The sequence below is a fragment of the Podarcis vaucheri genome (genome assembly GCF_965113315.1).
Source record: "Podarcis vaucheri genome assembly, chromosome: 9".
Lineage (NCBI taxonomy): Eukaryota > Metazoa > Chordata > Lepidosauria > Squamata > Lacertidae > Podarcis > Podarcis vaucheri.
This window is the reverse complement of record NC_138767.1, coordinates 11445606-11467941: the sequence shown is the minus strand read 5'-3', so window position 1 is coordinate 11467941 and position 22336 is coordinate 11445606. Positions and strand designations below refer to the sequence as shown.

Genomic DNA, 22336 nt, shown 5'->3' with positions numbered 1-22336 from the left:
GTCTCGGCGCGCGCTTCGGCGGCCCAGGATCCCTGCGCAAAGCCCGCCCGCTTCCTCCTCCTCTCCTTTACGCACGACTTTTGCGCGCAGGAGGCGGAGCAGCGAGGCTGGGGGAGGAGGCTCAGCTGCCCGCTGCCGGCTCTTCTTTCCCTCCCCTGCTCCCCCCGGGAAGCGGCTCGCTCTCTGCTTCACTCTCTCTCTTTTTCTTGTCCCCCCCTTTAATTATTATTTTCCACCCCCCTTTCCCTTCCCTCTTTCCCCCCCTTCTTCCCCTTTTCCTTTCGCCTCCCCTTCCTAAGCAAGCAAGGCGCTTTTCTCTGCCCTGGGGGCAGCAACTGCACCAACCACAACAAAAGGGCCAGTTTTCTCTCTCTCTCTCTCTCCCTCACCTCCCCCTTCTCTCTCTCTTCCTTTTTTTGCTTTCCCTCCAAAGCGCAACGGAGAGCCCCAAGCGAAGCACCCGCCACGCCACCATGGAGGCATGAAAACCGGAGGCAGCTGCAGCCCCGCCGCCGCCTCTTCTTCCCCATCAACCATGGACCGAGCAGGAAACTAACGAAGAGCAACTAAGCAAACCATCTCTCTTTCACGCCTGGAGCTGCCACCATGGGGTTTTAATGGACCGGATGCTGGCCAATTGCAACAGGGGATTTCTACGGCTTTGCAGGGGAGGTGAGCCAAATGAATAATAATAATAATAATAATAATAATAATAATAATAATAATAATAATAAATTGGCCGTTGCAGATCAGGATGCAAGCCTCTTTGTTGATATCCGTGATAGAGTCTGAAATCCAAGCAAGACTCCTTTTGCAATCGAAGGCTGAATCCTGGCCACGTTCGCCTGTTGTATGCATTTCTGTATCTTTGCATTGACCTGTGTTTGCAGCCTTGATCTGCACAAACCTCCATGCACAAACCATTTGTGCGGAGTAGGCCAGAGCAGGACTTGAGCAACTTCAAATATACGCAACGCTGGTGTTTTGAAAGCGGTTCCTGTTTGCATTCTGCCGGATGACGTTATTATTATTTTTCGCACTCCCCTGCTGCATTGTTCCATATTTTCCTCCCCGCGTGTGCGCTTTAAGAGGGAGGTGGTGCCTAAACCATTGCCCGTGTTGTTGTTTACATAATACATGCGGGGACCCTTCCGCGGGCGGCCTGCTGTGTAGCAAGCGCGCTCTTTTCGCGCTGCTGCAACGCCGAGCGCGTCTCCAAGAAAACCGCGCGCGCGTTTGCAACGGAGTGCAGACCGTTTATGCGCCCGGTGCAGGACGGCTGCGGCTTGCACGCAAGGCGCAATGTAAAGGAAACGGGCGATGAGCAGTCAAAGCTGCGGTCGGATGCAAGCTCTCTGGGGAGCCAGACCCATTGTACTCCTGGGGTTTGCATCTGAGTTTATACGTGGTTAGGATCCGGCCTCTGCTTTGCGCGCGCTTTGACCTTCTTTTGAATGCCTTTGGAGCAAGTTCAGTGGTGCATACTCCGCTTGGAAAACTGGGGGGACGGAAAACACTCAGCAGTGGCAAGGAAAGAAGGGGGGTCTGTTCTGCAGAGAACACCTAGCGGGAGGCCTTGCATTGTTTCCTGGAATTTGTGCATTTGGCTGCAAAGACCCTAAATCGTGCAAACTCGGCTGCCCCCAGCGAGTGACTGTTTTGGAAAAGTGGCTCTCTCCATCCCCGCTCCTAATCCTGGCCGTGCCTGTAGTTTCAGTTCCAGGTTAGCGCTTGTTTATGTCCGAGCGGCCCGCACCGCTCCGTCTCCTGGTTACGTCATTGTGGCTGCCAGAAGCGTTGCAGAGTCTGGGAGCCGCTGCATTTGAAAGGCAGTTTGGGTCCTGTCGAGCTCATCTGCAGCAGGGATGTCCCAGGAGCCCAGCGGGCGATGCCTGGGGTGACTGAATCCTTCCCCCCCCCCAAAGTTTTTGCATCCCTCTTGTCTGGAGGGGGTGACAATCCTTGCAAGCGAATGGTTGTACCATTAAAGGCCTAACTCGAGGGTCTGCACAAGGAATTGGAGTGGGGGGCTTGTCCTAGTCCATGGGTAGGCAAACTAAGACCCGTGGGCCAGATCCGGCCCAATTGCCTTCTAAATCTGGCCCGCAGGCAGTCCAGGAATCAGCGTGTTTTTACATGAGTAGAATGTGTGCTTTTATTTAAAATGCATCTCTGGGTTATTTGTGGGGCATAGGAATTAGTTTTTTTCTTTCTTTCCAAAATATAGTCTGGCCCCCCACAAGGTCTGAGGGACAGTGGACTTGCTCACTTCTGAAAAAGTTTGCTGACCCCTGCCCTAATCAGTGCAACATTGCAGTAAAATACCCAGGATCTTCCCCTTGGGACAGTGCCACTGCACAAAAACTTTGCATGCCAGCTGTGAGCAGAGGGAGAGGTGTGTGGCAGGGGCTGGAGGTGGGTGTGGCCATGCTTAGCACAGAGTTCAGCCCTTGCCAACAGGGACTAGAGATCCCCTTTCGCTGGTGTCATGTTGCAACCACCCAAATGCAAGCATTAACTAAAAAAAGAAAGCCCAGCGTGCCAAGACCTGTAGCCAAAACAGATTGCTGGGCGCCAAATGATTTTTTTGTTTCATTTTGGTTTTTTACAGAGTGCAATTCTTTCTTGCCTGTAAGCTTTGCAGAGCGAAAAGCAAAAAGGAGTCCCTGCTCCAAGGACCATATAGTCTTAAATAGATGTGTCTCGTTTGCGCCAGTGCGAGGTGTTTGTTTCGCTTATGTAACAGTACTGCCACTCGTGTAAACGAAGCACAGAATGTGCTTCTGGGCATATCCTTAAAACTTTCTGGGTATCTGTTTTCAACTTTTAAAAAGTTATGTTTCTGGCAGAAGTCCTTGCCGCTGCCTGCGACTAGGAAAGCCAGAATAAATTGGGCATAATGGTAACCATTGCTGAAAATATTGTGCAGATCCAAAGAAGAAGAATGGTATTTCTCAGAGGTTGAGTAGCACTTTGTGTAAAGAAAATCCCTGTTTCAGTCTCTGTTGCCTCTAGGTAGGGCTATGAAGGATGCTTTGCTGAATATTGAACACGATTGGCCATTGGTCTGGCATTGTATAAATCAACTTGTTATGTTCCTTGAACCAGGCATGTTGGCTCCACTTGCATCGTTGACTCAAAGGATTCATCTTACTTTGGCAAAGGATGTTAAACCTTTTCCTTCTCTTGGAGCAAAAAAACCCAACAACCTGGCTTGGGGTTAGCTTTCATGAGTGACAAATGGAAATGTTTTCAATAAAAACCCTGCTTTGCTGATGATTCATGAATTTCAACAAAAACACTCCATAGATCCTAAAATACGACCTACACCAACAGCAAAATTTCCCGAGTGATCTCTGCTTCTCCTATTGCAATCCACACTCCATCCCTGTAAGATAGATTGGTATTTTTGCCCTGCTCCTGCAGATTTCGTGGGGCTGAAACAGATTATGGCTTTTCTCCTTAACAGGGACAGAGGAAGCTGCATTATACCAAGTCAGACCGTTGGTCCATCTGCCTCAGTATTGTCTACACTGACTGGCAGCAGCTGTCCAGTGTTTCAGGCCAGATTCCCAAATCTACCTCCCAATGAATTCAGAGGGTCATCTCTTGAGTAGACGTGCACAGGATTGCAGTTATCTGCTGTAGCATTCCAGCTCTTTTTCTTTCCTTTTAAAATAAATTTTTATTTTCTTTTCAAAAACATAAACATACCACAAAACCAATTCCGAATCCAAATGCTGAGATTACTCTGAATCTCCTGACTCACCCCCCCATCCCTTCCATGGGTCCTATTAATCCTATTTTCAACTGCATATCACTACTTCTCCAGAAAAAATTCTAACCTTTCTAAGTTATCCATACATTACAGATGTGTTTAAAATCCTGCCAAAGTTTCAATCTGCTTGCAGTAATCTTGTACAGTGTTACATACGCTTCAGGTTACAGACTCGGCTAACCCAGAAATAGTACCTTGGGTTAAGAACTTTGCTTCAGGATGTGAACAGAAATCGTGCTCCGGCGGCGTGGCAGCAGCAGGAAGCCCCATTAGCTGAAGTGGTGCTTCAGGTTAAGAACAGTTTCAGGTTAAGAACGGACCTGCGGAATGAATTAAGTACAGTAGTACTTAACCCGAGGTACCACTGTATATACCATCATAAACTTTTCCCAGTATTTTTTTAAAGATCTTGTCTTCTTGGTTCCTGAGCTTCCCAATTAATTTTGCCATTTTGGCATAGTCCATCAACTTGGTTTGCCATTCTTCTCTGGTCGGGGTTCTCTCTTCTTTCCATCTCTGGGCTTGTAACTGTTCGTGCAGCTGTTGTCATGCACAAGTTTTTTTAACAAAGTTATTTTAAACATTCCCCCCCCCCCATTTCATTATATATCAGAGCATTCCAGCTCTTTATAATACAGTGGTACCTCAGTTTAGAGGGATGTGGGTGGTGCTGTGGGTTAAACCACAGAGCCTAGGGCTTGCCGATCAGAAGTTCGGCGGTTCGAATCCCCGCAACGGAGTGAGCTCCCGTTGCTCGGTCCCAGCTCCTGCCAACCTAGCAGTTGGAAAGCACGTCAAATGCAAGTAGATAAATAGGTACCGCTCCAGCGGGAAGGTAAACAGTGTTTCCGTGTGCTGCTCTGGTTTGCCAGAAGCGGCTTAGTCATGCTGGCCACATGACCCGGAAGCTGTACACTGACTCCCTCGGCCAATAAAGCGAGATGAGCGCCGCAACCCCAGAGTCGGTCACGACTGGACCTAATGGTCAGGGGTCCCTTTACCTCGGTTTAAGAACAGTCCTGTTTAAGAACAATTCGGTTTACAAAGTCCGGAAAACCGGAAATAGTGTCCTGGTTTGCGACTTTTACCACTTTCTAAGAACGGAATCCGAATGGTTGAAGGGCAGCGGCAGCGCAAGCCCTCATTAGGGAAAGCACGCCTCAATTTAAGAACGGTTTCGGTTTAAGAATGGACTTCCGGAACGTCGTAAACCAAGGTACCATTGTAAATAGAAAATGCCTTGTGGCTGCAAAGGTGTCTTGTTAATACAGTTTGGAAAGTGTACGTCCAGTGATTTCTGGATGTGCAACCTGTGAACTGTGGTATGTCACAACTGCCTGCAATCTGTGCAGTAGGGACCCTTTTTAACAACCTCATTCAACCCTATTGGTGTAATAGAAGGCTTTCTTTGAAGTTCTTTCATCTCTCCCCCCCCCCCTTTCTGTAGTGATGCCTTTGTTGTTTGAGAGTTTGGGATGTTTAGGATATAGCTGATTGCAGCAGTTCCCCTTTCTGCCCCTATAATCTCCCTGCGGGCACTAGGATTTTGTGTGCGCATATTTTTGCAACGTGAGACTGGCTCAAACGTAACTCGCGAAGCAGCCGCAGAGAATTAATTGCTGTCTTGAGGGATTCTCTTTCAGATCTTGGTAACAATATTTTTTTTCTTCTGTTGAGAAAAAGGTCTGCAGGGATGCAGCAGTGCACCTTGAAACAACCACACAATCTCTGAGCCACCAAGTCAGGTGTGAAGTTTGTCCTGGAAAAAAACCTTTATTTTTGTCTCTTTGCAGAAGTTCTAGAACAGGGGTCAGCAAACTTTTTCAGCAGGGGGCCGGTCCTCTGTCCCTCAGACTTGGGGGGGGGGGGCTGGACTATATTTTGAAGAAGAAGAAATGAATGAATTCCTATGCCCCACAAATAACCCAGAGATGTGTTTTAAATAAAAGCACACATTCTGCTCATGTAAAAACACCAGGCAGGCCCCACAAATAACCCAGAGATGCACTTCTAATAAAAGGACACATTCTACTCATGAAAAAACATGTTGATTCCTGGACTGCCTTCGGATTGAGAAGGCGATTGGGCCGGATCTGGCCCCCCGGGCCTTAGTTTGCCTACCCATGGTCTAGAAAAATAGCTAATGTTCTTAGACACTAGCGCTAAATTTCTGGGAGTCTGGGTTTGGAGGGCTGCATTCAGATGAGGGGTTCATTGTGTTAGTTTTGCTGGTTATATTGGTAGTACACCTTGTCATGGTTTCTAAGGTGGGTTATACACTGTAGTACCTGTTGCCTTAAGGGACGCGGGTGGCGCTGTGGGTTAAACCACAGAGCCTAGGGCTTGCCAATCAGAAGGTCGGCGGTTCGAATCCCCGCGACGGGGTGAGCTCCCATTGCTCGGTCCCTGCTCTTGCCAACCTAGCAGTTCGAAAGCAAGAAGTGCAAGTAGATAAATAGGTACTGCTCCGGTGGGAAGGTAAACAGCGTTTCCGTGCGTTGCTCTGGTTCGCCAGAAGTGGCTTAGTCATGCTGGCCACATGACCTGGAAGCTGTACGCCGGGTCCCTCGGCCAATAAAGCAAGATGAGCGCCACAACCCCAGAGTCGTCCGCGACTGACCTAACGGTCAGGGTCACTTTACCTGTTGCCTTATGGAAGTATGGCAACAACTTTATGACAACAAGACCGGTTTGACAGAGGAGAACTCTGCATTGCAGGGGGTTGGAATATATGACTCTTGGGGTCCCATCAAACTCTACAGCTCTGGTTTTATGTGCCTTTGTCCACCTATCTCAAGTGTGTTCCCCCTGGTGATGTTCTGGAGTTCTGCCCATCTCTCCCCTGTGCTGCCCCACATCATCGACCGGTGGGGAAATGATGTGTGTAACTTTAAAGTGAATATTATTGTGTTGCTGGGGAGAGATAACTTGCTTTGACTGAGGCAGGCTACTGTGTGCCCCACATCACCTCTGGTTGTGGTGCAGTTGAGGCCCTGCGTTTCAGCGAAACATCCCAAATCTTCTCTGGCGATATATAAACAGGAGCAGCAAACTAATCTGCACTTTGTTGGATGAAAGCAATCGCTCCTTTGATGTTTGCATCTGAAGGTATTTTGCCTTCGGGGCTTTCAGGGGGAAAACCAAAACCTAAGGTGTGTTATATTTGGGCCCTTTCCAGATGATTGCATTTTGTATGTGTAAAAAAAAAAAAAGTATAGCCAGTATGGAGTTCTGGGTGGCTGAGGAGGGATCCAGATGTGTACCTCCCAAGGGATTCTTTACAAACACTCCAACAGAAAAATATTTGTTTTCTTGGGGGGAAATAATTTTAGCCCCTCTCCTCCCACTGCCATATGTACTGCTTTGTTGCTGTCTTTTACATAGGGATGTATGAATTGTGATTCTGCAAGGCCCCATCTGGACTACAAATTTAACGCACGATGATACCACTTTAAACAGTCATGGCTTCCCCCAAGGAATCCTGGGAACTGTAGTTTGTCAAGAGGGCTAAGAACTGTTGGGAGACTCGTATTCATAGCTGTTAACTTTTCCCTTTTCTTGCGAGGAATCTTATTCGGAATAAGGGAATTTCCCTTAAAAAAAGGGAAACGTTGGCATCTATGCCCGTATTCTTCCTCACTGAGCTGCATTTCCCTAGAGCTCCCTGGGAAGTGGAATAATAATAATAATAATAATAATAATAATAATAATAATAATAATAAATTTGCTTTTTTGTACACTGCTCAGCTGACTGGGTTGCCCCAGCCACACTTGTTGTTGTTTAGTCGTTTAGTCGTGTCCGACTCTTTGTGACCCCATGGACCAGAGCACGCCAGGCACTCCTGTCTTCCACTGCCTCCCGCAGTTTGGTCAAACTCATGCTGGTAGCTTCGAGAATACTGTCCAACCATCTCGCCCTCTGTCGTCCCCTTCTCCTTGTGCCCTCCATCTTTCCCAACACCAGGGTCTTTTCCAGGGAGTCTTCTCTTCTCATGAGGTGGCCAAAGTATTGGAGCCTCAGCTTCAGGATCTGTCCTTCCAGTGAGCACTCAGGGCTGATTTCCTTCAGAATGGATAGGCTTGATCTTCTTGCAGTCCATGGGACTCTCAAGAGTCTCCTCCAGCACCATAATTCAAAAGCATCAATTCTTCAGTGATCAGCCTTCTTTATGGTTCAGCTCTCACTTCTTTATGGTCCCAGCCACACTAGTCAGCTTGTAATATAATATACAGAGAAGCAGCAGCAGCATCAACAACAGAATTGTTAAACCCTCTGGGAATTGTAGCTCTGTGAGGAGGGCAGGAGTCTCAGCGCCCTTATCAAACTACAGTTCCCAGGAATCTTTGGGGGGAACTCATGGCTGTTAATAATGTTGCAAATGTGTCGTGCAGAAGGCGCCCAAGTTTGATGGCAGCATTTGGGGGGAGGATTTACCACAAGGCACAATACGGTGATGTGGGAAACAGCTGGGTCTGGGTCTGTTCATTTCTTTAGGCTTTGTGGATAGATAGATAACCCTGATAGATTATTCCCACACTAATGAGAACGATGGGAACACAGTTCAAATTATCTACTTCAAGCACCAAAGCATATTCACTTGGCCCTGCAGGCATCTGTTGCCTACTTATAGTATTGTTGCACGTGAACTGGGTCTTCATATGTGCTGCTTGGATTTTTAATTTTTTTTTAGCTTATGGATTTTTGTTGCTGTGTCAGGGTTTTTCCCTGCCTGCAGGTGTTGTGTGGTGTCTCATAAATGTGAACAGTGCTTGGAATAATCAACTGGTCCCCCAGGGAGACAAATCGGTCTGGCCTTAAGTTGTGTTGCAAAAAGGTGTGTATGGTTTGGAGTTCTCTTCAGCTCCCTGCCTTGTGCAGATTGTAACCCAAATTAGGCAGTACAGAATCTCTCTTTCCTTTGCTGAAATCTTACCATGATTTGAGTCTCAGTCTGCATGCACACCGCACATTTAAAGTGCATGCAGCCCCCCAAAGAATCCTGGAAACTGTAGTTTACCCTCTCACACCCTTAACAAACTACAATTCCCAGGGAAGTCAATGTGCTTTACATTTATGATGTTTATGCAGCCTCTCTCCAGGCCTCCGTCTCCAGTTCCAAAGCTGTTGAAATCACGTTATTTTCTCCTTGTTTGAACTTTGGAGTGGCGGAGTCTCTTCGCTTAATGGTTAACCTGCCCTGTCTTGTCTCAGCCATTTCCTTGCGTGCTTATAGTCAATTGCTTAATATGGGATGGAACCCAGAGGATTTTAATTGAATAATATTAGGGTTAATACAAAGTGTGCACACTTCTTCTTTTTTCAAAAAACAACAACAACCCTCAAAAACCTGAATACAGTGGTACCTCAGGTTACATATGCTTCAGGTTACATACGCTTCAGGTTACAGACTCCACTAACCCAGAAATAGTGCTTCAGGTTAAGAACTTTGTTTCAGGATAAGAACAGAAATCAGGCTCCGGCGGCACGGCAGCAGCAGGAGGCCCCATTAGCTAAAGTGGTGCTTCAGGTTAAGAACAGTTTCAGGTTACGGACCTCCGGAACGAATTAAGTACTTAACCCGAGATACCACTGTATTCACTCAGGGAGAGTAAATCGATATTGGACTGCATCTCTACAGAATTCCCAATCCTGTGTCAGCCTCTAATTTGAGACTGTAAAGGGTGAAGCACCCTCCAGCAGATTCTCCCTTGCAAAGGAATCCCTTCATCTGAGTCAGTTGGCCTGCATTTGCAATTGCTGGGTTGTTTTTTTCTGGAGACTCTTCTGTTTGTTTGTTTCCCTCCCCACATGTGTCCTGCAATAAATCTGGAGCATTATAAAGCCAACCATCAGGATAACAAAATACTCCAGGGGCATTTGGCTGCAGGACGTGCCGGCTTGCACTCCTCTTGTCAAATCCCGGCTGTAAATCCGGCAACAAAATGTTCTGAAAACCAACAGAAGGTCAGCCCCGCTGCCTTTTCCCCAGCAGGCAGGGCTGGAAGCGGAACAGACTGGCCTATTGTAGGGGAGGGTTGGGAATGGGCCATTTTGCCTCGGGGGTGTGTGTGTGTGTGTGTGGCTAATGGGTGGGAGTACAGAATTACCTGGTGGTGTTCAGAGCGCAGAATTAACCCTTTTGCCTTGTGTTCAGGGCAGGCAGGTCATCCGCCCCCACAACCGTCTTTCCCCGCTTGCGCTTGTGTTAGTCGCTGGGGTTGCCTGGCTGGTTCGGAAGACCTCTTGCAAAGACTGACCACAGGGCCAGCGCCTTCATTGAGCTGTCCGCTGTGACCCCAAGGTCTTGGCTACTTAGTGGTCAGTCACCGCCATTTCAAACCCCAGGAGCGTGCGTCACATCACACTTGTTTTACATTGAATTCCATTTGCCATTTTACGGTGGTACCTCGGGTTAAGAACTTAATTCATTCTGGAGGTCCGTTCTTAACCTGAAGCACCACTTTAGCTAATGCTGCCGCTGAGCGATTTCTGTTCTTATCCTGAAGCAAAGTTCTTAACCCGAGGTACTATTTCTGGGTTAGCGGAGTCTGTAACTTGAAGCGTCTGTAACCCGAGGTACCACTATACTCAGTTTTGGAGAGGTCCTCTTTAGAGCACTAGGGCAGGCAGTCTTCTTATGTTTTAAACAACCCTCAACAGTCTAGTACAGTGGTACCTTGGTTTATGAACTTAATCCATTCTGGAAGTCCGTTCTTAAATCAAAGCGTTCTGAAACCAAGTAAATGGAATACACTCAACAGGAAGCGGAACATGTTCTTATTCCAAGGCAAAGTTCACAAACCAAAACACCTACTTCTTCTGGGCTTGTAGCGTTCTTAATCCAAGTTGTTCATAAACTAAGCTGTTCTTAAACCAAGGTGTTGGCACTGCTCACCCCTAACTCTAGAACAGTGTTAGAAACTCAGACGTGTAATCTAGGTGCCAAATGGGTCCTTGAACCAGAGTTACAGTTACCGAAGCAGAATGTCTAGTTGTCGTTTTCAGGCAAGACGGCGCTAAAGTCTTCTTTTTCACTGACTGTGACTGATTATTAGATGATGATAATAATAATAATAATAATAATAATAATAATAATAATAATAATAATAATTTATTAAATAATAATAATTTATTATTTATACCCCGCCCATCTTGCAGGGCTTCCCCAGCCACTCTGGGCGGCTTCCAAAAGAATATTAAAATACTATAATACATCAAACATTAAAAGCTTCCCGAAACAGGGCTGCCTTCAGATGTCTTCTATAAGCCTGGTAGTTGTTGTTCTCTTTGACATCTGGTGGGAGGGCATTCCACAGGGCGGGTGCCACTACCGAGAAGGCCCTCTGCCTGGTTCCCTGTAACTTGGCTTATCGCAATGAGGGAACCGCCAGAAGGCCCTCAGCGCTGGACCTCAGTGTCCGGGTAGAACGATGGGGGTGGAGACGCTCCTTCAGGTATACTGGACCAAGGCTGTTTAGGGCTTTAAAGGTCAGCAGCAACACTTTAAATTGTGCTCGGAAACGTACTGGGAGCCAATGTAGGTCTTTCAAGACCAGTGTTATATGGTCTCGGCGGCCGCCCCCAGTCACCAGTCTAGCTGCCGCGTTCTGGATTAGTTGTAGTTTCCGAGTCACCTTCAAAGGTAGCCCCACATAGAGTGCATTGCAGTAGTCCAAGCGGGAGATAACCAGAGCATGCACCACTCTGGCGAGACAGTCCGCAGGCAGATAGGGTCTCAGCCTGTGTACCAGATGGAGCTGGTAAACAGCTGCCCTGGATACAGATTTGACCTGTGCCTCCATGGACTCCATGTGAGTCCAAAATGACTCCCAGGCTGCGCACCTGGTCCTTCTGGGGCACAGTTACCCCATTCAGGACCAGGGAATCCTCCGCACCTGCCCGCCTCCTGTCCCCCAAAAACAGTACTTCTGTCTTGTCAGGATTCAACCTCAATCTGTTAGCCGCCATCCAACCTCCAACCGCCTCCAGGCACCCACACAGGACCTTCACCGCCTTCACTGGTTCTGATTTGAAAGGGAGGTAGATCTGGGTATCATCTGCATATTGATGGACACCCAGCCCAAACCTCCTGATGATCTCTCCCAGCGGCTTCATGTAGATGTTGAAAAGCATGGGGGAGAGGACAGAACCCTGAGGCACCCCACAAGTGAGGGCCCAGGGGTCTGAACACTCATCCCCCACCAGTTAAGTTCAGAGGACAACCTTTCACTAGGTTAAGAACTTTGAGAACTTTAAAGAAGAAAAGTCGCTTGATCTAGGGACAGTCGGCATATATATCGCTGTTCCTATTCCTACCTCTTTTTCTTAATGTTGACACGGACGAGGAAGGAGCAGGACTTTTTCAGCTCAAGGGTATAGAGGTATATAAAATTAGGCATGGAGAAAGTAGATTGAGAGAAGTGTTCACCCCCCCCCCCAAATCTCTCATAATACTGGGAACCTAGGATCATCAAATGAATCTGGATGGTGAGAGTTTCTGGACAGACAGAAAACAAAAACTTCTGCACACAGCTCATGAAAACTGCTACGACAAGTTATAGCGACGGCCGTAAACTTTGACAGCTTTAAAAGAAAGCTCAATAAATTCATGGAGGACGAGACAATTGATGGCTCCTAGCTATGATGTTATACCTCTGGGTTCAGTGCACAGTGTGCCCAGTGCTATTTTTTGTAGAAAAGGAGGTGTTTGGAGCTCACAATGAATTTCTCTCTTGTTTCTTAGAATGGCAATGGCTCCCACTTGATGGGTGCTGGAGCTGAGCTCTGGCTGAAGAAAAGCCCTGAGTTTGCCTTTGAATGACCATTGCTAGAAGCTACAAATGGGCTTTTTGGTGGTGGCACCCTTGCAAACAGAATGCTGGATTAAACAGGTCTTTACAGTAGTTTGATCCTTCTTACGTTCGTCTCTCATACCTGGCATTTATGTAATGGGTTTTTGGGGGTTTTTTTTTGTCCTGTTTGAGTTTCTTAACCATCCTTGGAAGAACCTAATAAGGCAATTCGGTAGTCTTTATCCTCCGTATTGGAGATGTGAGGCTAAGGCAACGGTGGCAAGCAGTTTGCCTTATTGAATTGGTGACTGATGTGGGATTTCAACCAGGGGCTTCCCAGCTGACATTCGACGCTCTTCATCAGCTCATTGGCTTGGGTCCCTGGACAGAAGGAAGAAATCTCCTTGGCAGTTAACTCTGAACGTTTCCAGTGAGGGGAGCGGAGTTCATCTTTCAAAGTGCTGAGCAGCTTTTAGTTGCTCTGCATGGAAGCCTGAGTTCATTTACAGAACCCTAGAACTGCAGAGTTGAAAGGGACCATGGGTGTAATCTTGTCTAAACCCTTGCAATGCAGGAATCTTTTGTCCAACATGGGGTTCAAGCCCATGAAACTGAGATTAAGAACTTCATGCCCCAACGACTGAGCTAATAGGAAACTGCCTATTTATTTATTTATTTATTTATTTATACCCCGCCCATCTGGCTGAGTTTCCCCAGCCACTCTGGGCGGCTCCCAATCAAATGTTAAAAACAGTACAGCATTAGATATTAAAAACTTGCCTGAAGGGAGGGTGTTCCACATGGTGGGCGCCACTACCGAGAAGGCCCTCCGTCTGGTTCCCTGTAACCTCACTTCTCGCAATGAGGGAACCGCCCTCATCGCCCTCAGCTCCGGGGAAAACCACAGGGGCTGTCCGGGCTCCATGCAATCGGAGAGGGTGCTTCGGAGCCAGACAGTCAATAGCCCTGGTTAACTCCGCATTCCAGCGGGCCACCAGGGAATCAACTTAAAGGCCATCAACTTGGGATAAAACATCCCCTACCACTCTCTGGAAGCCAATTGGATCCATTAAGTAGCGGGGGCGGACCATCCGAATCGGTCCCACCTCCCTGCAGAGGGGAAGGGTCGCGGAGAAGTCCAGTTGCACCAGGAAGTGATCTTTATACCATTGGTCCATCTAGCTCAATATCGTCTACACAGATTGGCAGCGGGTCTTCAGTTTCTCAGATAGGAATCTCCCAATTTTACCCGGAGATGCTGGCTGGGACGTCCTTCATAAAAAGCAAAATCTACCACTGAGCTAAGATGTGTGGCTAGATGGTGAACTCTGGTGGTGCCCCATCCTCTGGTTGGAGGCTAGAGAGCAGTGTTAGAAATTAGCCAGGTGCCAGGTGCGTTTTGCAACTGGCACGGGTTCCGATTGTGACCAGTGGATGCCAGGTGGGCGATTGACATCTCCCATCTGGCTGGCCTCTACGGCTTTCTTAAGCAGGTAAGCAGAAAAGCTTGTTTATTGAGTTTATATACCACCAGGAGGACATGGTTCACATACCCCTCTTCAGTTAATCCCTGCAGCAACCCTGTGAGGTAGATTAAGAGGTTGTGACTGACTCCAAGGTCACCCAATGAGCTTCATGGCTGAGTGGGGATTTGAACCCTGATCTCCCAGGTCTTAGTCCAGTTCCCTAACCACAACACCACACTAGCTTCCTGCTGCTGTTTGTTTTATTCTGGATTGTTTTATTTGACGTTTTAATGCGTAGTAAACCGCTTTGAGGCCCTGGGACGCAGGTGGCACTGTGGGTTAAACCTAGGACTTGCTGATCAGAAGGTGAGCGGTTCAAATCCCCGCGACAGGGTGAGCTCCCGTTGCTCGGTCCCAGCTCCTGCCCACCTAGCAGTTCGAAAGCACATCAAAGTGCAAGTAGATAAATAGGTACCGCTCTGGCGGGAAGGTAAACAGCGTTTCCGTGTGCTGCTCTGGTTCGCCAGAAGCAGCTTAGTCATGCTGGCCACATGACCCGGAAGCTGTACGCCGGCTCCCTCGGCCAGATAAGCGAGATGAGCACCACAACCCCAGAGTCGGCCACGACTGGACCTAATGGTCAGGGGTCCCTTTACCTTTCCCTTAAACCGCTTTGAGATTCCCCCCCCCCTTTAAAACATAAAGCGTGACAGAAACGAAATGAATAATAATAGAAATAATACATTTCACTGCAAAAAAAGAGGTTTAAGGCACCAATGAGCTATATCTGATTTTCTAACACTGCTAGACGGTGTGTGTGAGTGCATGTGGAAAGCAGCCTACTGCACAAAGGTAAAATTTGCATTGCTTGCTCCGCCCAGTTTTGCTTCTGGCCCCGCCCACTACTGGCATGTGGCCCCAGAAAGATTGCCTAGAAGGGGGTGTGGCCCTCGAGCTACAAATGGTGCCCCAGTCCTTTCACAGATGCTCTGAACACGGTCCTTTCGTGACACCTTCCCGGCTGGGGAGGTTTTTAAATCTGGGAAGTTGACACCCAAAGATCAGCTGTGCTGAATAGCATGGCAAGAGTTGGACTAGGTCTGGTGGCGTGATGCAAATGAGCCCAGGAGTTGTGAAGTATTGCCAGAACATTTCATAGGTGTTCTTGAGAGCCAGGCCAGTGGATGAGTCATCGTGAGCAAATGGCAAGAGCTTACGTTTTACGTGCCAATCTAAATAATTGCTTCCTATTTCATGAACCTCGATGGCATGCCATTAAGACGCTGGCTGAATTTTTCAGCTTGCAAGAGGTAAAATAGCTCTTCTTTTCTTCAAGTGCAAATAATGCTTGTCTTCGTCCATAATATAAAAAAAATAGGGGAAATGTATATGTCTACAATGGGTCATCATTTTCTTTGCACAATCAGGGCTTCAAAATTACTTGCAGTGGTACCTCAGGTTCAGTACTTAATTCGTTCCGGAGGTCTGTTCTTAACCTGAAACTGTTCTTAACCTGAAGCACCACTTTAGCTAATGGGGCCTTCTGCTGCCGTGCCGCTGGAGCACGATTTCTGTTCTCATCCTGAAGCAAAGTTCTTAACCTGAAGCACTATTTCTGGGTTAGCGGCGTCTATAACCTGAAGCGTATGTAACCTGAGGTACCACTGTACTTATTGTATTGCTTTATGGCTGCAGTCGTACACATGCTTACCTGGGAGTGAGTCCCACTGAATTCAGCGGGGCTTACTTCTGAGTAGACCTATCTAGGCTTGCGGTGCTAGAGCAAAGACTTCGGCATGTGCTCGGTGGGGCTTGCTCCTTGGTGAGCATGCATAAGTTTGCAACTTACATTGCTTATATCCTAACCATCTTTAGCCAACAGAGCGAATGGCGAGAGCAAAGGTGAGATACAGATTTAATGGGTGGGGCATTCACACTTTGCTCCTCAATTTCCACTGTCTTGAATCGTTTTTTAAGATGAAGACACATACCAAAGCAGACATCGTCACGTAATTTCAATTAGCTTCATCTATGTAAAAGCGTATTTATACCACTTTATATTTCAAAATATCCAAAGCGGTTTACAACTACTCAGAGCTGTTGGGGATTGAACCTGGGACCTTTTGCTTGTGGAACAAATGCTCTGCCGTTGGGCTGTGGCTGCCCACTCTCAAAGAGAAGGCTTTGCGCCCGCTTTTGACTGGCACTGTGGAAACAGGAGCCTTGCAAGCCACTTAGGATCGCAAGCAAATGAAAATAAATTTCCTCTCTGCCACAAACCCTCCTTTTGCATGCGTGCCTTATAAACTGCTAGACATAATTCCTGTTTTGTTTTTAAAATTTTACTTTAAAGGTACCCCTGACCATTAGGTCCAGTCGTGGCCGACTCTGGGGTTGCGGTGCTCATCTCGCTTTATTGGCCGAGGGAGCCAGCATACAGCTTCCGGGTCATGTGGCCAGAATGACTAAGCCGCTTCTGGCGAACCAGAGCAGCGCACAGTAACGCCATTTACCTTCCCACTGGAGTGGTACCTATTTATCTACTTGCACTTTGAGGTGCTTTCGAACAGCTAGGTTGGCAGGAGCAGGGACCGAGCAACGGGAGCTCACCCCGTTGCGGGCATTCGAACCGCCGACCTTTTGATCAGCAAGTCCCAGGCTCTGTGGCTTAACCCACAGCGCCCTTCTTTTTAAAGCATACGTCTGATCAAAATCTGTTTCCGTGCGGTGTATATATTCTATTATCTCTCTCTATATATATATCTGGAAATTAGTTGCAGTCCTCGGGCAGGTTGGCAAGTCGCCAGGGCAACTCTTGGCTCCACAGAGCCTGTGCTTTGCATTGACTTGAAAATGTCCCTTTTTAAGTGCTTGCATATAGATGGGGGGCCCCTCCCCCCCTTCTTGCTGATTTACTTTCCTAATACAGACCCGAATCCTTCTCTGTGTCTTCCATTTGGCAGATGTTCAATTTAGAAAACTGGCAGCGGGCTCCACGATTAACATTTTATCTTTTTTTTAGGAGGGTCTGGCAGTCTCTGCCTGTCTGCCTTCCCATCCCTTCTAAGGGGCCTGGGATTTGCCTGTGAAGAGCGGTGTGGGAAAATGCCCTTCGGCTGCCCCGCAGCATCGCTGGAGCACATCTGCTCCTTCTGAGCACCTGCTGAGGTCTTGGGGGGGGGGAACCAACCCCAAGCAGCTGGGTCTGGGATCAGCCTCTAATCCCAAGAGAGGAAGGCTGGAGACCACTCTCTCTGCTCATTAACATTAGGCAGTTTTGCAAATGCTTCCATGGAATGAATGGCAGCTGAGAGTGTGGGATTGGTTTGGGTTTTTTATATACTGTACTGCTTGACTGCAGGAAAAAAGCAACAACCTCAGGGCGGATAACCCCCCCCCCCAAAAGATGAAACGATAAAGTACTCGCTAAAACATTCACAGCCATAGTGGTACCTTGGTTCTCAAATGCCTTGGTACTCAAACAACTTGGAACCCAAATACTGCAAACCCAGAAGCCAGTGTTCCAGTTTGTGAACGTGCTCCGTTTTGAGTGTTGTGCTTCTGATTTGAGTGCCACGCTTCCGTTTTGAGTGTTAACGCTGTGGTCTGTTTTTGCTATTTATTTTGCTATTTTTTTTTGGTGGCTTTTTTGTTTTGTTTTTGTGACTGCAGTACCATATTTTTTCTCCCGCGGAAGTGGAAAGGTGTCATCTCTTTTACCTCAGTTGCTCAGCAGGAATAGATTTGTTCCCAGCCTCTTGGATTCTCACGGATGAATGGAAAGTTACTGGGATGACGGTCCTTTGCACTGGTGTTTGTTTGTCCCTTAATTCTCCCTGGCTTTGTTACAGAGTAAGTTAATTTTATCTTGTTTATTTAATAACTCTGTTTTTTGCAACAGCATTTTCTTGTTGTTGTTTTTTTGCGTCAGCATAATTCCACTGCCCCTCCCAGTGTGTCCTGAAGTCCTCCCCACCCAAGAGAGATTTTGCCCACAGACCTCTCTCTCTCGCTGTGTAATGAATGAAGCATGTGTTGGGTTGCGTGCGTGTTTAAATAGTAAAGGACCAAATTGGCTCGGTTCCCCGTTAACATTTAACTTGCGCTCTGAGGCTTTCCATCTGCTGCAGGAATTTCTGAAATCGCTATGTTTCTCCTGCCTGATCCCTGGTTGCCCCAATGGTGGTTGTACGTCACGGGCTGGTTTGACGCAGAGGAATGGTGGAAGGAACCAGCTGGGGAACCCCCAAGAGAGGAAGGCTCAGAGCCTGGGCAGTGGTAGTAGGACGACCGTGAGTGGTCAGAGGAAGATGAATGGGAAAAGGAGGTGTCAGAAGCTAAAGAGGCAACAGGGCTTGGTGAGAAGGGAGAGTCTGTGGCAGAGAGCAGTCCAGAAGCTGAAGCTGAAGCAAGGGAGATGAGTCAGGTTGGTGAATGATAATGATGATGATGATGATGATGATAATAATAAATTTTATTTATACCCCGCCCTCCCCAGCCAAGGCCGGGCTCAGGGCAGCTAACAAGCAATAATAAAAACAAGTTGAATGAATACAACTGGAAAACAAGATTAAAATACAACATTAAAACATTGAAACATTAAAACGCATCCTCATCACAGGAGGAGAAACGAAACAAGAAGGAGGGGGAGGGAATCAAATTGCCTCCCAAGCCAAAGGCCAGGTGGAACAACTCTGTCTTACAGGCCCTGCGGAAAGAAATCAGATCCTTCAGGGCCCTGGTCTCATGAGGCAGAGTGTTCCACCAGGCCAGAGCCAGTGTTGAAAAAGGCCTGGCTCTGGTTGAGAGGAAGCACAGGGGTCTCCCGCTCCAGCTGTGACCAGCTCCCCTCCTGCCTGGTCTGCCAGGACCAGGAGAGGCATGAAGAGGGAGGAGGTAAGGCAGGCAATGCCAGCATAGTCTCAGATTGCTTGGGGGAAACCCAGGAGAGGAGTCGTCTTAGGCAGCTGTGGGAAGGCTCTTCAGACTCTGCAACTGCCTCATAGGGACAGATCTATTGAAGAGGAGTTGCTGTGCACTATAGACCTGGTTCTGTGCACTATAGACCTGGTTCTGTGCACTATAGACCTGGTTCTGTGCACTATTGACCTGCCTGTTCTCGAAGCTACAAACATGAGACTGACCAAACTGCGGGAGGCAGTGGAAGACAGGAGTGCCTGGCGTGATCTGGTCCATGGAGTCACGAAGAGTCGGACACGACTAAACGACTAAACAACAACAAATGGACCTGGCAGACCTGAGCACATCCTGTTTCTTCTAATAAAGAAGTGGTGGTTTAGTGGTGGCTTGCTTCTGACACCCCGTTCATTTGAACGGAACTTGCAGAGGAGAAATCCCTGCTGGACTTTGCCCTAAGAGTTTGACTCTGCACATCCCACCAGCTGCCTTCACGCCTTGTCCCTTCCAAGGACACAGTTCTGGATTTTAACCTTTGAAGTCCTAAACAGCTTGAGACTCACCCTGGTACCTTCAGGACTGCTTTCTCCCCTGTGAGCTTTCCGAGATCATCCTTAGAAGCCCTTCCCTAGGTTCTCTGGCTGCAGGAAGGGGCTGTGAGCCTAGGGATTGGCGGTGGGACAACAGTGAGTGGTCAGAGGGAGAAGACTGAGAGGGGGAGAAGTCCAGAGGCAGAAGCTGGAGCAGGAGAGGACGGAGGCCAAGAGGCAGAGATGGGTCAGTCTGGCAAAGAGGCACAGGAGGGGTCTCCCTTCTGCTGAGATAAGCTGAGAGCCAGTGTGGTGTAGTGGTTAAGAGCGGTAGTCTCGTAATCTGGGGAACCGGGTTCGCGTCTCCTCTCCTCCACATGCAGCTGCTGGGTGACCTTGGGCCAGTCACACTTCTCTGAAGTCTCTCAGCCCCACTCACCTCACAGAGTGTTTGTTGTGAGGGAGGAAGGGAAAGGAGAATGTTAGCCGCTTTGAGACTCCTTCGGGTAGTGGTAAAGCGGGATATCAAATCCAAACTGTTCTTCTTCTTCTCTTCTCTCCTTCCTGGTTTCGCAGAACCAGGAGAGGCATGAAAAGGGCGGAGGAGAGGTTGGCTGCAAGCAGGTGCAGTTGCCGGTCGTTCAGAAAAAAGCCCCGGAGACAGCGTTTGAAATTCGCAAGGTGTATTTTGCACCTGGCTATCTGCCACTTGAGACCAAGCGAAGGTGCCAGGATGGCACCTGGCATCTCCACCATCCGGAGGTGCGTGCCTCAGGATCCCTGGATCTTGTTTTCACATACAGTGGTACCTCGGGTTAAGTACTTAATTCGTTCCGGAGGTCTGTTCTTAACCTGAAACTGTTCTTAACCTGAAGCACCACTTTAGCTAATGGGGCCTCCCACTGCTGCCGCGCCGCCAGAGCACGATTTCTGTTCTCATCCTGAAGCAAAGTTCTTAACCTGAGGTACTATTTCTGGGTTAGTGGAGTCTGTAACCTGAAGCGTATGTAACCTGAAGTGTATGTGACCCAAGGTACCACTGTAAAAGCAAGGCAGATTGTCATAAAAGCTGCTAGCCGTTCGAAAAAGCGATAGGTAAACAGCTGCAAAGGCCTGTTGGCATAAAACGATCTTTAAGAGATTCCCAAGAGTCAGAAAAGCTTGTTTGTGACATTTACACATTACGTGCGTGCGTGCGTACTTAAAAATATCATTTACAGTGTAATGTAAATGAAGCAGTTCTGAGTATTTAGTAGACGGGCGGCTATCTCCTTTTGCAAGATGCATGCAGGCAAGAAGCTAGATGTTTTGCATCATCACAGGAACTGACCCAAGGTGGGCAGTGGTGATATGACACAGGGAACTACCCTCCCTCCCTCCGTGAGTCACCTCATGTCTTGCTTCTGCTTGCGAGTGACTTCCTCTCTCTGCCCTTCTGTATAAAAGCGAAAACGACAGATTGCCCCTGACTTGGAAAAATGGCAAGAGCAGAGCGGCAGAGGCCTTGAAAATATGGGGAGCCCCACAGAAGCCTCAAGAAGGTCGCTAGGAAGGAAGGCATGGACTCTCACTGTTCACAGGAAGCTGAGGTGAGGGGCAGAACTTAGGTGCACAGGTGAGGCCACCGGTGGCTGTGGTTTAAGGGTGGTGTAGCAGTTAGAGCGATGGACTGGGTTCAAATCCTTAACAGAGCCACGAAGCTCAATGGGTGGCCTTGGGCCAGTTGTTCAGCCTCGGCCCAGTCCTAATAATAATAATAATAATAATAATAATAATAATAATAATAATTCATTATTTATACCCCGCCCATCTGGCTGGGTTCCCCAGCCACTCTGGGCAGCTTCCAACAAAACACTAAAATACAATAACCTATTACACATTAAAAGCTTCCCTAAACAGGGCTGCCTTCAGATGTCTTCTAAAAGTTTGGTAGTTGTTTTTCTCTTTGACATCTGGTGGGAGGGCGTTCCACAGGGTGGGTGCCACCACCGAGAAGGCCCTCTGCCTGGTTTACTGTAACTTGGCTTCTCGCAGCGAGGGAACCGCCAGAAGGCCCTCGGCACTGGACCTCAGTGTCCGGGCAGAACGATGGAGGTGGAGACGCTCCTTCAGGTATACTGGACCTCAAAGGGTTGTCGTGAGGATGAAACGAGGAGTAGGAGAGGAACTGCATACACCACCTTAAGCTCCTTGCAAGAAAGGAGTGGGGTATAAAATGCAGCAATAAAACAAATAATGCCTGGTGAGCTGTTGCCGGTCAGTGTAGGCAACCCTGAATTAAAGGTCCCCTTCCAGCGCTACAATTCTAAGATTCTGTGACCCACAAATTCCCGACTCCCGCTGCGTTGGCTGGAAGAGGAGAAGGCAAGGCTGCCTTAGATCATTCGACAGATATATTTGCAAACCACAATGGAGGCGTCAGGGAGTTTTTGGCTTTTTTCTGGTTTCATTTGTGGAGATCTGTCAACTCCAAAAAGAACCAGTCTGGTCAAAAAAAAAAAAAAAGCACTAAACACAGCAGGGTGGGAAGTTCCCTTCGTTTCCAACCGAAGTCACGCCATGGAATGAACCAAAGGGAATCCTCTCCCCTGTTTTGTCATCAGGGAAGCTTAATCATTACTTTCTGTGTTTGCAATTTTAGATCGCTACTCTCTCTCTCTTTTTTTTTAAAAAAATCATTTTTATTAAATTTTCCACTTTAACAATCCAATCCAATCACATTAAATATTCCACATTATACATATGTTGTTGTTGTTTAGTCGTTTAGTCGTGTCCTACTCTTTGTGACTCCATGGACCAGAGAATGCCAGGCACTCCTGTCTTCCACTGCCTCCCGCAGTTTGGTCAAACTC

General features: G+C 47.9%; 1 protein-coding gene across 3 annotated transcripts in view; it reads left to right on the top strand.

Annotated features, from left to right (window-relative positions):
* Positions 1-185: 185 nt before the first annotated feature.
* CCNI (cyclin I) overlaps positions 186-22336 on the top strand; it is a 57965-nt gene continuing 35814 nt past the window's right edge. Inside the window, exon 1 of one of the 3 annotated variants that reach the window (XM_082236598.1) lies at positions 186-672. The gene's annotated coding sequence lies outside the window, so the exon portion shown is untranslated. Of the gene's footprint in view, positions 673-21049; positions 21074-22336 lie in introns of those variants that run through there. The other 2 variants (XM_082236596.1, XM_082236597.1) reach the window with 2 other exon arrangements.